A 12943-nucleotide genomic window follows, 5' to 3' on the forward strand; every position below is an offset into this window, starting at 1 on the left:
AATCATGGTCTCTTCCCCTATATCATAACTGCTCCCAGATTACATAGCACAGACCTACTGACAGATTCTCTGCAAGTTCTACCCTGTGTGATCTCGCGTTTTATCCAGCACTTTACAATTATATCGATATATAGAGGATCCGCTTTATATTTCATCCGTGTCTGCAGAGCGTCGGCTCGTATCGTCCCCTACATCGGATCAGTGTAAATTAGCTGGGACATAATAAAGGAGGAAAAGTTATTACATCCTGAGATGTTTTCCAGCATCTACTGTATCTTACCAAGACAACAACGAAAAAAGGGCGAGTGATAGTCCTGAAGACAATTGTAACTATTTTTATTGAAAATACATCTAAAATAACAAGTATATAATAAAAAATCTTACATGTAAGGACAAGATTGAATAAGAAGACAAATGAGAACAGAAAAAAAACGACCCTCCATAATGCTGGTGAAGTGGATATGGGGAGTGAATCCTGGAGCTAGTGTGAGGAGATTAGTAGAAAGAAATGCCCCCATAAAGTGCTGGTGCAGATCTAAGGACAAGCACCATAAAGTGCTGGTGCTAGTGCAGATCTTAGGACATGCACCATAAAGTGCTGGTGCTAGTGCAGATCTTAGGACATGCACCATAAAGTGCTGGTGCTAGCGCAGATCTTAGGACATGCACCATAAAGTGCTGATGCTAGTGCAGATCTTAGGACATGCACCATAAAGTGCTGGTGCTAGTGCAGATCTTAGGACATGCACCATAAAGTGCTGGTGCTAGTGCAAATCTTAGGACATGCACCATAAAGTGCTGGTGCTAGCGCAGATCTTAGGACATGCACCATAAAGTGCTGGTGCTAGTGCACATCTTAGGACATGGTTTTCTGGGGAGGATGGAATACAAATGATATAATTTTAGGGTTATGAAGGTGAAACCTTATCCCATACTTGTAGTGGAACACTAAACCACCCGAGCAAAATCAAGTCCACAGCTCCCGAGGAAGCCCATTCAAAACGCGCGTTGGGGCTGGCTGAGCGCCCATCCTAGTGGGATACTATGGGGAACATCCTGGACTGATGGGGTAGACGTCATTGTTTGATATGTACTTGATTTATACTCACACTAGCTCCAGGATTCACTCCACATATCCACTTCACTAGCATTATGGAGGGTCGTTATTTCTGTTCTCATTTGGCTTCTCATTCCATCTTGTCCTTACATGTAAGATTTTTTATTATATTTGTTATTTTATATGAATTTTCAATAAACATTGTTACAATTGTCTTCAGGACTATCACTCGCCCTTTTTTCGTTGTTGTTTTGGTTAGTATTTGTGGAGTGTCCTTGAAATATTGGGCGCATTATACTCACTGGGTCATGGCGCTGATTTCATTATCTATACTATTATGGTTTCTGCTTTAGTATTATTGTATTCAGCTTCTATATCTTAGTATTATTTCTTATTCTTTTCTAGGACTTGATTAAATCATTGATCCCGGCAGGAGAGCCGCGTATAAGCGACTATGAAACTATCAAACTGATCAGCAGCGGTGCTTTTGGGTGAGATTTCTATTAACATAATCCCCATTTCTCAGGGTTCCCTATGACAATGCTTCGGCCTCTGTGCTCTGCCATTCAGTGTTATCATAGGGAGAAGATCTGAGTCCACATCACTGTCCACATCTCAATGTCACTATTCAGCTCCATTATATACAGCAGAGCGAACTGATCTGTAACACATCTGTCTGTAAGGAAAGGGATGATATCATAGAATACATGACACCCACCGGTCCTAGACCTCCTCTGTTCTTATGCTTCCTCCTGATCTTTCGGGGCCCCATTATGAAGCTGGTAATAGTGATTGGCTGCACACGGTCACGTGAGGGGTGACGCGATACTGACGCCGATGACATCTCCACCCTCCACCATGACCATGTCAGTCCAATCACTGGCCTCAGCAGCAGAAGGGAGAACAACCAAAGACAGAGGATGGCGGACTGCAGTGATGGACCGGGGAAGGACCAAGACAAGTGGGTGTAATGTGTTTAATTACTTTTTAACGTCTTCTCGTCCCTCCATTATTTATTCTGCCTTGGGCTGTGGAGAAAGACTAAAAACCATCTTCTTACAACAATTGGAGCAATTTACATTTTGACTAATTATTATTGTTACTGACTTGTATCTACTGGTCGGTTATAGCGAATCTGCCCAAGATGAATGTCAGCAGATTCTCTCATCTATAATGTGACCTGGTGAGGGCAGACGGGGCGCGGTGCGACCTCCCATCATCTATGTAGTGTTATTTCATGGATTTCTAGATGTGGATTTCTAGTGATGGCCGGACTGCTGCCATTAATCATTAGTACAAATGATCATGTAATGACTTCTATATCCAGACTGTTAAGGGTTCATTATAAACCATGGATTCTCCTTCTCTCCAGGGCCGTCTGCTTAGTGCGCCATAAGGAATCACAAAACATCTTTGTTATGAAGAAAATGGCCAAGAGGAACCTGACTACTTCTAATAAAATGGAAAGGACATATATCGAGAGGGACATCCTAACATTCGCAGATTGTCCCTTTGTGGTCTCCATGCTCTGCTCCTTCCCTACTAGATATCACCTGTGTATGGTCATGGAGTATGTAGGAGGTAGGACACGAACATTGTGTAGTATTCAACTCATGTCTGCTGACATCTTATCACCTCTCATATCATTAAGACTTGTCCCCGTGGATGTTACATTCCCACAGAGCATTTACTATAGGTTGTCTATTAAAGTCATTGATGTGTGTGATCTCCCCGTATGTCCGCACTGAGAACGTCAGTATCTCCAGGTGTAGACCAGATACGAGATCACTTTATGTCATGAGCTACTTGGACGACAATTTCATCATGACCTCAGACTAATATTATGTACATTATATCTTTATATATTATCCCCTGCCCCAATGTTTCCACTCACTTCTCTTCATACATCATGGTGCTCCGCTGTATAAACCCCTCACCGGTCATATTTCCTTTCTTTTATAGGGGAAAACTGTGCGACCCTTCTAAAAACCAGGGGTCCTTTCTCTGTCCCGATGGCCCGCTTGTACTTTGCAGAAGCAGTCCTTGGTGTGGAATACCTGCATAGTCACGGTGTGGTGCACAGAGACCTGAGGCCACAGAAGTAAGTGAATACCTGTAGTATAACAAAGGGGGGGAGTTATCCTTTATTATCTCACGGTCTATGAAGCTAAAATCATCTTCTCTTTCACAGCCTCCTGATAACATCTACTGGACATATTAAAATTACCAACTTTGGATGTTCAAAACTTGGTGTCATGATACCAAACACCAACACCTACAAGCAATCAGCAGAGAACATCTCCAGAGAGTTCCAGGACCATGAGGTCAGCATTACCTACAGGAACTTAGCTTGTTCTGTACAAATCTCATAACTCTATTTTGTCTTCCCTACGTTCTTCATTTCTAGAGAGCTTTTCCACTGATATTTTTTCTTCTGTAATTCTGATTTTGTGTCAAGAGCTTGTCATGATAATAGTTTCATCGATTCTCATTGCTTTTTTCTGTTGGTTTCCAGGAGTGTGGCAGCCCTTATTACACAGCCCCTGAGGTCATCCTGAAGAACGCCTATGGAAGACCTGTTGACTGGTGGGCAATGGGCATCATATTAAATGAATTTTTCATGGGAATTGCACCATTTGATGGGGCTTCCCTATCTGAGTTTTATGAAAATGTTGTCACTGGTAAGTAAAATAATCTGATCATTGCTTTTACTGGTTATCTTGGTTTAGTTACTTCCTTTGCTTTATCTTACAGTCCTGTAAATAGGTTTTATGTTCTTTAATTTTCTATATAACAGGAAATATCATTTGGGATCATCATTACAGTCCTCCACCCGATGCTAAGGACCTCATCACTCAGCTGCTGAAAACAAATCCTGTGGATAGACTTGGGACAGGTAACAGATACAATAATATCAATATTCCCTTGTTACACCGAGGACACATCACTAATGTCCATGAGGAACATTAATTCTCTATCAGCTTCTCCATTTATAGTTCTCTTTGCTAAAATTTTCATTCTATTTCCTACATGTCTGCTCAGTTGTGTAATTAGTTCAAATTAAGATACGTTGTTCAGATATGAAGCTGTCTCTGACAATGTCCGCATCACTTTTGTTTTCCTTTATCCAGGAGGAGCTTTTGAGATCAAGGGTCATCCATTTCTTAATGACTTAGACTTTGACACCCTTCTAAGTCAAAATCCGGTGTACGTTCCTCACCTTGCATCAGATGTGGACACCAGCCTATTTATCAGTAAGTAGGAGACGTCATCTAAACTAAGTATCTGTTTGCCTCGTCTTCCTTATTTTGTGACAATTGGTTCCCATTAATAAATGGTGACTGTGTTATACTGACAACCTCTAATAACACTTCATTACCTATGTCTTGCAGACCATTCTAATATGGAAAAACATCTGGTCTCAGAGGGTGAGAAGGGCATAAGTGAGGACAATGAGAGCCTTGTTTTCAAAAATTTTACATCATCTTCTGAAAGGCTTTCTAAAGTAAGTATGTGTTAATACATCCAAAATATATATAAAAGACCTATGAAGGTAGACATACAATTATTTAATATCTTCTTGCTTCCGCATGTAGCTCTGTACCACCGTTACCAGGATGAAGATTAATGAGAATCCCAAGTCTTCTCCAGATCATACCCAAGAATCCAGCACAAATATTTCAGAAATGTGAGTAGATTATGGGGTCATTATTGGGAGGTCTAGGCTGATTTATGTGCACAACACCAAATATAGGACATAATTACCATAGTATCAAATGTAGAATCCACCATCCCAAGGTTAGAGGTCATTGTGCATTTGGCTTCAGAAACCGCTCGTGATAACAGCCCATATCTGCGTACCTGTGACCGGTCATGCATTTTTCATGCTGCCTACACTGTAGGAGAGATGTATTATTACATGCCAGACATTCTTAATTCCGCTCCAATCTATAGAAGGTAGCGTTGAGCAGAAGACCTTCCCCACTATGGCAGTCATATGTCTTATTAGGCCCATTAGTCCATGTTCTTCTTGTGAGACAACCCCTTTTATACTGTGTTTTCTTGCAACTTACATGTTTTTATTCTTCGAAACAGGCAGAAAGAATCTGATGACGACGCTATTATCATCTTGTCATCCTCGTCCCCACTATCAGGTATGTCCATGTCTACAGCACCAACAATGGGAATGTTGACTTCAAGGCTCAAATATATCCACATGGTTTTTCTGTAATAGGTCTCCTATGTTATCCATGTTTCATGGATCCCAATTATGTTGCCCATGGGCCCATACTGTACCTCTAGTTCCCTAATTTTGTAGTTTCTTTCATGGATTCTGTGAGATACGTTGTAGCGTCCAGTAACCTCCATCATCATAAGGTGACAATCTCTTATAGTAGAATATCATCAGTGATGCACCACATGGCGGCAAACAGGGCCCTTACTGCTCTAGATCAGTGACACATCTAATGCCCCTCAGATGGGATTATGTACATTATATAGGACTTATTCTGCCCTATTATGATATAACTAGATGGTAGCCCGATTCTAACGCATCGAGTATTCTAGAATATGTATGTAGTTTATTTATGAAGATTTTAGAATAATACATTGAATACACAGTCTTCGGCCGGCCGCGACCAATTAGCGAAGCGTGGTTCAAATCCCGCGCCAATTCGTGGCCAGACTCAGCCTGTCTCTGATTGTTCGCGGCCGGCCACGTAGTATGTAGCACAGCCACGTAGTATATAATAGCCCACATAATAAATAGCACAGCCACGTAGTATATTGCACAGCCACATAGTATATTGCACAGCCACGTAGTATATTGCACAGCCACGTAGTATATAGCACAGCAACAGAGTATATAGCACAGCCCACGGAGTATATAGCACAGCCCACGGAGTATATAGCACATCCACGTAGTATATAACACAGCCCACGGAGTGTATAACAGCCCACATAGCATATAACACAGCCACGTAGTTTATAATAGCCCATGTAGCATATAACATAGCTCACGTAGTGTATAACACAGCCCACGTAGTGTATAACACAGCCCACGTAGTGTATAACACAGCCCACGTAGTGTATAACACAGGCCACATAGTGTATAACACAGCCACGTAGTGTATTGCACAGCCACGTAGTGTATTGCACAGCCACATAGTACATTGCACAGCCAACGTAGTATATTACACAGCCCACGCAGTATATTGCACAGCCCATGCAGTATATTGCACAGCCCACGCAGTATATTGCACAGCCCACACAGTATATTGCACAGCCCAGATAGTATATTGCACAGCCCACGTAGTATATTGCACAGCCCATGCAGTGTATTGCACAGCCCACGCAGTATATAGCACAGCCCACATAGTATATTGCACAGCCCACGTAGTATATTGCACAGCCCACGTACTATATTGCACAGCCCACGTAGTATATAGCAATGTGGGCATCATATCCCTGTTAAAAAAAAGAATTAAAGTAAAAAATAGTTATATACTCACCTTCCGTTGGCCCACGGATCCAGGCGAAGCGCTTACCGATGCTCCTCGCACACTCCGGTCTCAAGAGTGCATTGCGGTCTCGCGAGATGATGACGTAGCGGTCTCGCGAGATCGCAATGCATGGAGCGGTCAACGGAGCGTCGCGAGGAGAGGGAAAGGCCTATTCTGGATCCGAGGGGCCGACGGACGGTGAGTATATAACTATTTTTTATTTTTTTTATTATTTTTAACATTAGATCCTTTTACTATTGATGCTGCATAGGCACCATCAATAGTAAAAAGTTGGTCACACAGGGTTAATAGCTGCGTTAACGGAGTGCATTACACCGCGGCATAACGCGGTTCGTTAACGCTGCCATTAACCCTGTGTGAGCGCTGACTGGGGGGGGAGTATGGACTGCGGGCACTGACTGCGGGGAGTAAGGAACGGCCATTTTGCCGCCGGACTGTGCCCATAACTGATTGGTCGTGGCTGTTTTGCCGCAACCAATCAGCGACTTGGGATTTCCGTTACAGACAGACAGAAAGACGGAAGTGACCCTTAGACAATTATACAGTAGATACCAGATTATCAGGACTATAGGAGACAGGACTAGAACAATCCTGCTATATACAGGAGACAAAGCAGATCCCATTAGGATACGTCATTACTGAGGTTTTTATTTTACTTTCTGATTAGAATTTCCAGCTCAGGAGGAAAGAAAATCTCCAATAAATCTGAGTAAAAACGAAGAAACATCAGAAAATGGAAAAAAGGGGAAAAAGAGACGAGGTAAGTGTGAGAATCAGCTCCATGTTGTGTGATGTCAGTGAGAATAATTCATGTGGAGCAGATGTCATCTGTCAGTGATGGGATTATCACATGTATGATGGCTGACAATGATCCCTGACCTCACATGTATGATGGCTGACAATGATCCCTGACCTCACATGTATGATGGCTGACAATGATCCCTGACCTCACATGTATGATGGCTGACAATGATCCCTGACCTCACATGTATGATGGCTGACAATGATCCCTGACCTCACATGTATGATGGCTGACAATGATCCCTGACCTCACATGTATGATGGCTGACAATGATCCCTGACCTCACATGTATGATGGCTCACAATGATCCCTGACCTCACATGTATGATGGCTCACAATGATCCCTGACCTCACATGTATGATGGCTGACAATGATCCCTGATCTCACATGTATGATGGCTGATAATGATCCCTGACCTCACATGTATGGTGGCTGACAATGATCCCTGACCTCACATGTATGATGGCTGACAATGATCCCTGACCTCACATGTATGATGGCTGACAATGATCCCTGACCTCACATGTATGATGGCTGACAATGATCCCTGACCACACATGTATGATGGCTGACAATGATCCCTGTCCTCACATGTATGATGGCTGACAATGATCCCTGACCTCACATGTATGATGGCTGACAATGATCCCTGACCTCACATGTATGATGGCTGACAATGATCCCTGACCTCACATGTATGATGGCTCACAATGATCCCTGACCTCACATGTATGATGGCTCACAATGATCCCTGACCTCACATGTATGATGGCTGACAATGATCCCTGATCTCACATGTATGATGGCTGATAATGATCCCTGACCTCACATGTATGATGGCTGACGATGATCCCTGACCTCACATGTATGATGGCTGACAATGATCCCTGACCTCACATGTATGATGGCTGACAATGATCCCTGACCTCACATGTATGATGGCTGACAATGATCCCTGACCTCACATGTATGATGGCTCACAATGATCCCTGACCTCACATGTATGATGGCTGACAATGATCCCTGACCTCACATGTATGATGGCTGACAATGATCCCTGACCTCACATGTATGATGGCTGACAATGATCCCTGATCTCACATGTATGATGGCTGACAATGATCCCTGACCTCACATGTATGATTGCTGACAATGATCCCTGACCTCACATGTATGATGGCTGACAATGATCCCTGACCTCACATGTATGATGGCTGACAATGATCCCTGACCTCACATGTATGATTGCTGACAATGATCCCTGACCTCACATGTATGATGGCTCACAATGATCCCTGACCTCACATGTATGATGGCTGACAATGATCCCTGACCTCACATGTATGATGGCTGACAATGATCCCTGACCTCACATGTATGATGGCTGACAATGATCCCTGACCTCATATGTATGATGGCTGACAATGATCCCTGACCTCACATGTATGATGGCTGACAATGATCCCTGACCTCACATGTATGATGGCTGACAATGATCCCTGACCTCACATGTATGATGGCTGACAATGATCCCTGACCTCACATGTATGATGGCTGACAATGATCCCTGACCTCACATGTATGATGGCTGACAATGATCCCTGACCTCTGTGTGATAATATTCCTCTGCCGTGCAGCCACAGTGACCGCACAGTAGTATGGTGCCATATGGAGTCCCATCACTTACATTATATTTACTTCTGTTCTCACAGGTTCCGTCTTCCGCCGGATCTTATCATCCTGCCGGCGCGGATTATCCAGGGCTGCTCGAGCATTTGCTTGTTGCGCCTGTTGCCCTAAAACCATCTGAAAGACAAGAAGTCCAGCAGATCCACCATCACTGCTTCTACTGATCACCTGGCATCTGACCCCGGCTGACTCCCTGACTATGATTGTCTCTACTGATTCTGTCCTTTATCCTTCTATCCTATTATTAATTACAAAAAAAAAATTGTCCTTCTATCCTATTATTAATTACCTGTATAGAAGGACCTTCACATTCTTCTACTGATCACCTGGCATCTGACCCCGGCTGACTCCCTGACTATGATTGTCTCTACTGATTCTGTCCTTTATCCTTCTATCCTATTATTAATTACAAAAAAAAAATTGTCCTTCTATCCTATTATTAATTACCTGTATAGAAGGACCTTCACATTCTTTTACTGATCACCTGGCATCTGACCCCGGCTGACTCCCTGACTATGATTGTGTCTACTGATTCTGTCCTTTATCCTTCTATCCTATTATTAATTACAAAAAAAAAATTGTCCTTCTATCCTATTATTAATTACCTGTATAGAAGGACCTTCACATTCTTTTACTGATCACCTGGCATCTGACCCCGGCTGACTCCCTGACTATGATTGTGTCTACTGATTCTGTCCTTTATCCTTCTATCCTATTATTAATTACAAAAAAAAAATTGTCCTTCTATCCTATTATTAATTACCTGTATAGAAGGACCTTCACATTCTTCTACTGATCACCTGGCATCTGACCCCGGCTGACTCCCTGACTATGATTGTGTCTACTGATTCTGTCCTTTATCCTTCTATCCTATTATTAATTACAAAAAAAAAATTGTCCTTCTATCCTATTATTAATTATCTGTATAGAAGGACCGTCATTATTAATTACAAAAAAAAAAAATTGTCCTTCTATTCTATGATTAATTACCTGTGTAGAAGGACCTTCATTATTAATTACAATTCTTTTAGTGATCACCTGGCATCTGACCCCGGCTGACTCCCTGACTATGATTGTGTCTACTGATTCTGTCCTTTATCCTTCTATCCTATTATTAATTACAAAAAAAAAATTGTCCTTCTATCCTATGATTAATTACCTGTGTAGAAGGACCGTCATTATTAATTACAAAAAAAAAATTGTCCTTCTATCCTATTATTAATTACCTGTGTAGAAGGACCGTCATTATTAATTACAAAAAAAAAAATTGTCCTTCTATCCTATGATTAATTATCTGTATAGAAGGACCTTCATTATTAATTACAATTCTTTTAGTGATCACCTGGCATCTGACCCCGGCTGACTCCCTGACTATGATTGTGTCTACTGATTCTGTCCTTTATCCTTCTATCCTATTATTAATTACAAAATAAAATTGTCCTTCTATCCTATTATTAATTACCTGTATAGAAGGACCGTCATTATTAATTAATAAAAAAAAAAAAAAATTGTCCTTCTATCCTATTATTAATTACCTGTGTAGAAGGACCGTCATTATTAATTAATAAAAAAAAAAAAAATTGTCCTTCTATCCTATTATTAATTACCTGTATAGAAGGACCTTCACATTCTTCTACTGATCACCTGGCATCTGACCCCGGCTGACTCCCTGACTATGATTGTGTCTACTGGTTCTGTTCCTAGTTTTACCCCTCCCTTATCCTTCCATCCTATTATTAGTTATATGGGCAGCACGGTGGCTCAGTGGTTAGCACAGCAGCCTTGCAGCGCTGGGTTCAAATCCCACCTTGGACAACATCTGCAAAGAGTCTGTATGTTCTCTCCGTGTTTGCGTGGGTTTCCTCCGGGTTCTCCGGTTTCCTCCCACATTCCAAAGACATACTGATAGGGAATTTAGCACTATCTAAAAATAAAGATTATTATTAATTACAATAAAAAATAAATAAAAATACTTCTAGGTTTACTTACATTTTTTTCACATTTATCAAACGTAACTATGTATTCTGTTAACTGATAAAATTCAGTCTTTATACAGATAGTGGCCGGTGGCCGGACCTTATTCTACAAACACTTATTACCTTTTGTGTCCAACACTCAGTGTCTGACATTGAACCTGGAACCTCTGAATGGTGAAACACCATGGAATAGCGACATCATTGTATTATTAGTATATAAAATACATCACAGTTTTACTTTTATGTTTTATGATATTGATCAGTTAAATGTTTTTAGTTCGTGTTTCCTCATTTTTCTTAATGACTCTCCCTAGACTGTGGTCTTGTTTCAGGGGGCAGTAATAAGGCTATGGATGTGCCCGATATTCAGGGATCGTTTACTGTGAGGCTTTAGTCTATGGCCTTATACCCTGACATAGTCGTCCTAACTAGATCGTTAGACTGGCTCCATCATCGCCCTCTAAACTGTGGATAGAATTGGTATTAAAAAAAAACAACAACTTTGCTCACACACCGCCTGCTGAGATTTTCTGACAGCACTACCAAAACATACAATCTATAACTCTGGGAGCGTCATTCTGTCCGAAGCCTTTATAGACTGCGCAGGCGCGACGCTCCTAGCGTTACATTATAGAGTGTCAGGAAAAAAAAATGGCGCCGGAAGGCGCGGACTGCCGGGAGCAGTGGGACACCGTGCACATATTTGCGTCCTGATTATGCTGTGGCACTTCATGCCACAGCAATTTGTTACTTACGCCTTTCCTTTCCGCCGCGATTTTCTTCGTCCTCCTGCTGGCGGAATCGGCGCCTGCGCAGTCCGCGCTTTCCGGCGCCATTTTCTTGAAGACACACTGCAGTGTGTCTTCAAGAAAATGGCACCAGAAAGCGCGGACTGCGCAGGCGCAGTGTGTCTTCAAAAAAATGGCGCCGGAAAACACAGAGTGCGCAGGCGCCCATTCCGCCAGCAGGAGGACGAAGAAAATTGCGGCGGAAAGGAATGGCGTAAGTAACAAATTGCTGTGGCATGAAGCTGTGGCACTTCATGCCACAGCAATTTGTTACTTACGCCACCTGATTCCTTTCCGACGTCATTTTCTTGGTCCTGCTGCCGGAATCGGCGCCTGCGCAGTCCGCGATTTCCGGCGCCATTTTCTCGGACTGCGCAGGCGCAGTGTGTCAAGAAAATGGCGCCGGAAAGCGCGGACTGCGCAGGCGCCGATTCTGCCAGCAGGAGGACCAAGAAAATCGCGGAGGAAAGGAATCAGGTGGCGCAAGTAACAAATTGCTGGGGCATGAGGCTGTGGCACTTCATGCCACAGCTATTTGTTACTTATGCCACCTGACACGGGGCACATACTATGGAGCATCTTATGGGGCCATCAACCATAATGGAGCAGTGTACGGGGGCATATACTATGGAGCATCTTATGGGGGCCATAAACCTTTATGGAGCAGTGTACGGGGCATATACTATGGAGCATCTTATGGGGGCCATAAACCTTTATGGAGCAGTGTATGGGGCATATAATATGGAGCATCTTATGGGGGCCATAAACCTTTATGGAGCAGTGAATGGGGCATATACTATGGAGCATCTTATGGGGGCCATAAACCTTTATGGAGCAGCGTATGGGGCATATGGATGGGAGCAGCAAATTAAAGAACGGTGGCGCAGGATGGGAGCAGCACATGACAGAACGGGGGAGCAGGATGGGAGCAGCACATCACAGAACGGGGGTGCAGGATGGAAGCAGCACATGACAGAACGGGGGTGCAGGATGGGAACAGCACTTGACAGAACGGGGGCGCAGGATGGGAGCAGCACATGACAGAACGGGGGAGCAGAATTGGAGCAGCACATGACAGAACGGGGGCGCAGGATGGGAGCAGCACATG

General features: G+C 42.9%; 1 protein-coding gene across 3 annotated transcripts in view; it reads right to left on the minus strand.

The window, feature by feature from the left end:
- The window catches only part of LOC138656345 (gastrula zinc finger protein XlCGF66.1-like), a 324260-nt gene that overhangs the window by 249005 nt on the left and 62312 nt on the right, over window positions 1–12943 (minus strand). For 2 of the 3 annotated variants that reach the window (XM_069743691.1, XM_069743689.1), the window contains exon 1: window positions 2952–3003. The exons of the other annotated variant lie outside the window; for it this stretch is intronic. The gene's annotated coding sequence lies outside the window, so the exon portion shown is untranslated. Of the gene's footprint in view, window positions 1–2951; window positions 3004–12943 lie in introns of those variants that run through there. 3 annotated transcript variants of the gene reach the window in all.

The sequence above is a fragment of the Ranitomeya imitator genome, unplaced genomic scaffold, assembly GCF_032444005.1.
Source record: "Ranitomeya imitator isolate aRanImi1 unplaced genomic scaffold, aRanImi1.pri SCAFFOLD_317, whole genome shotgun sequence".
Lineage (NCBI taxonomy): Eukaryota > Metazoa > Chordata > Amphibia > Anura > Dendrobatidae > Ranitomeya > Ranitomeya imitator.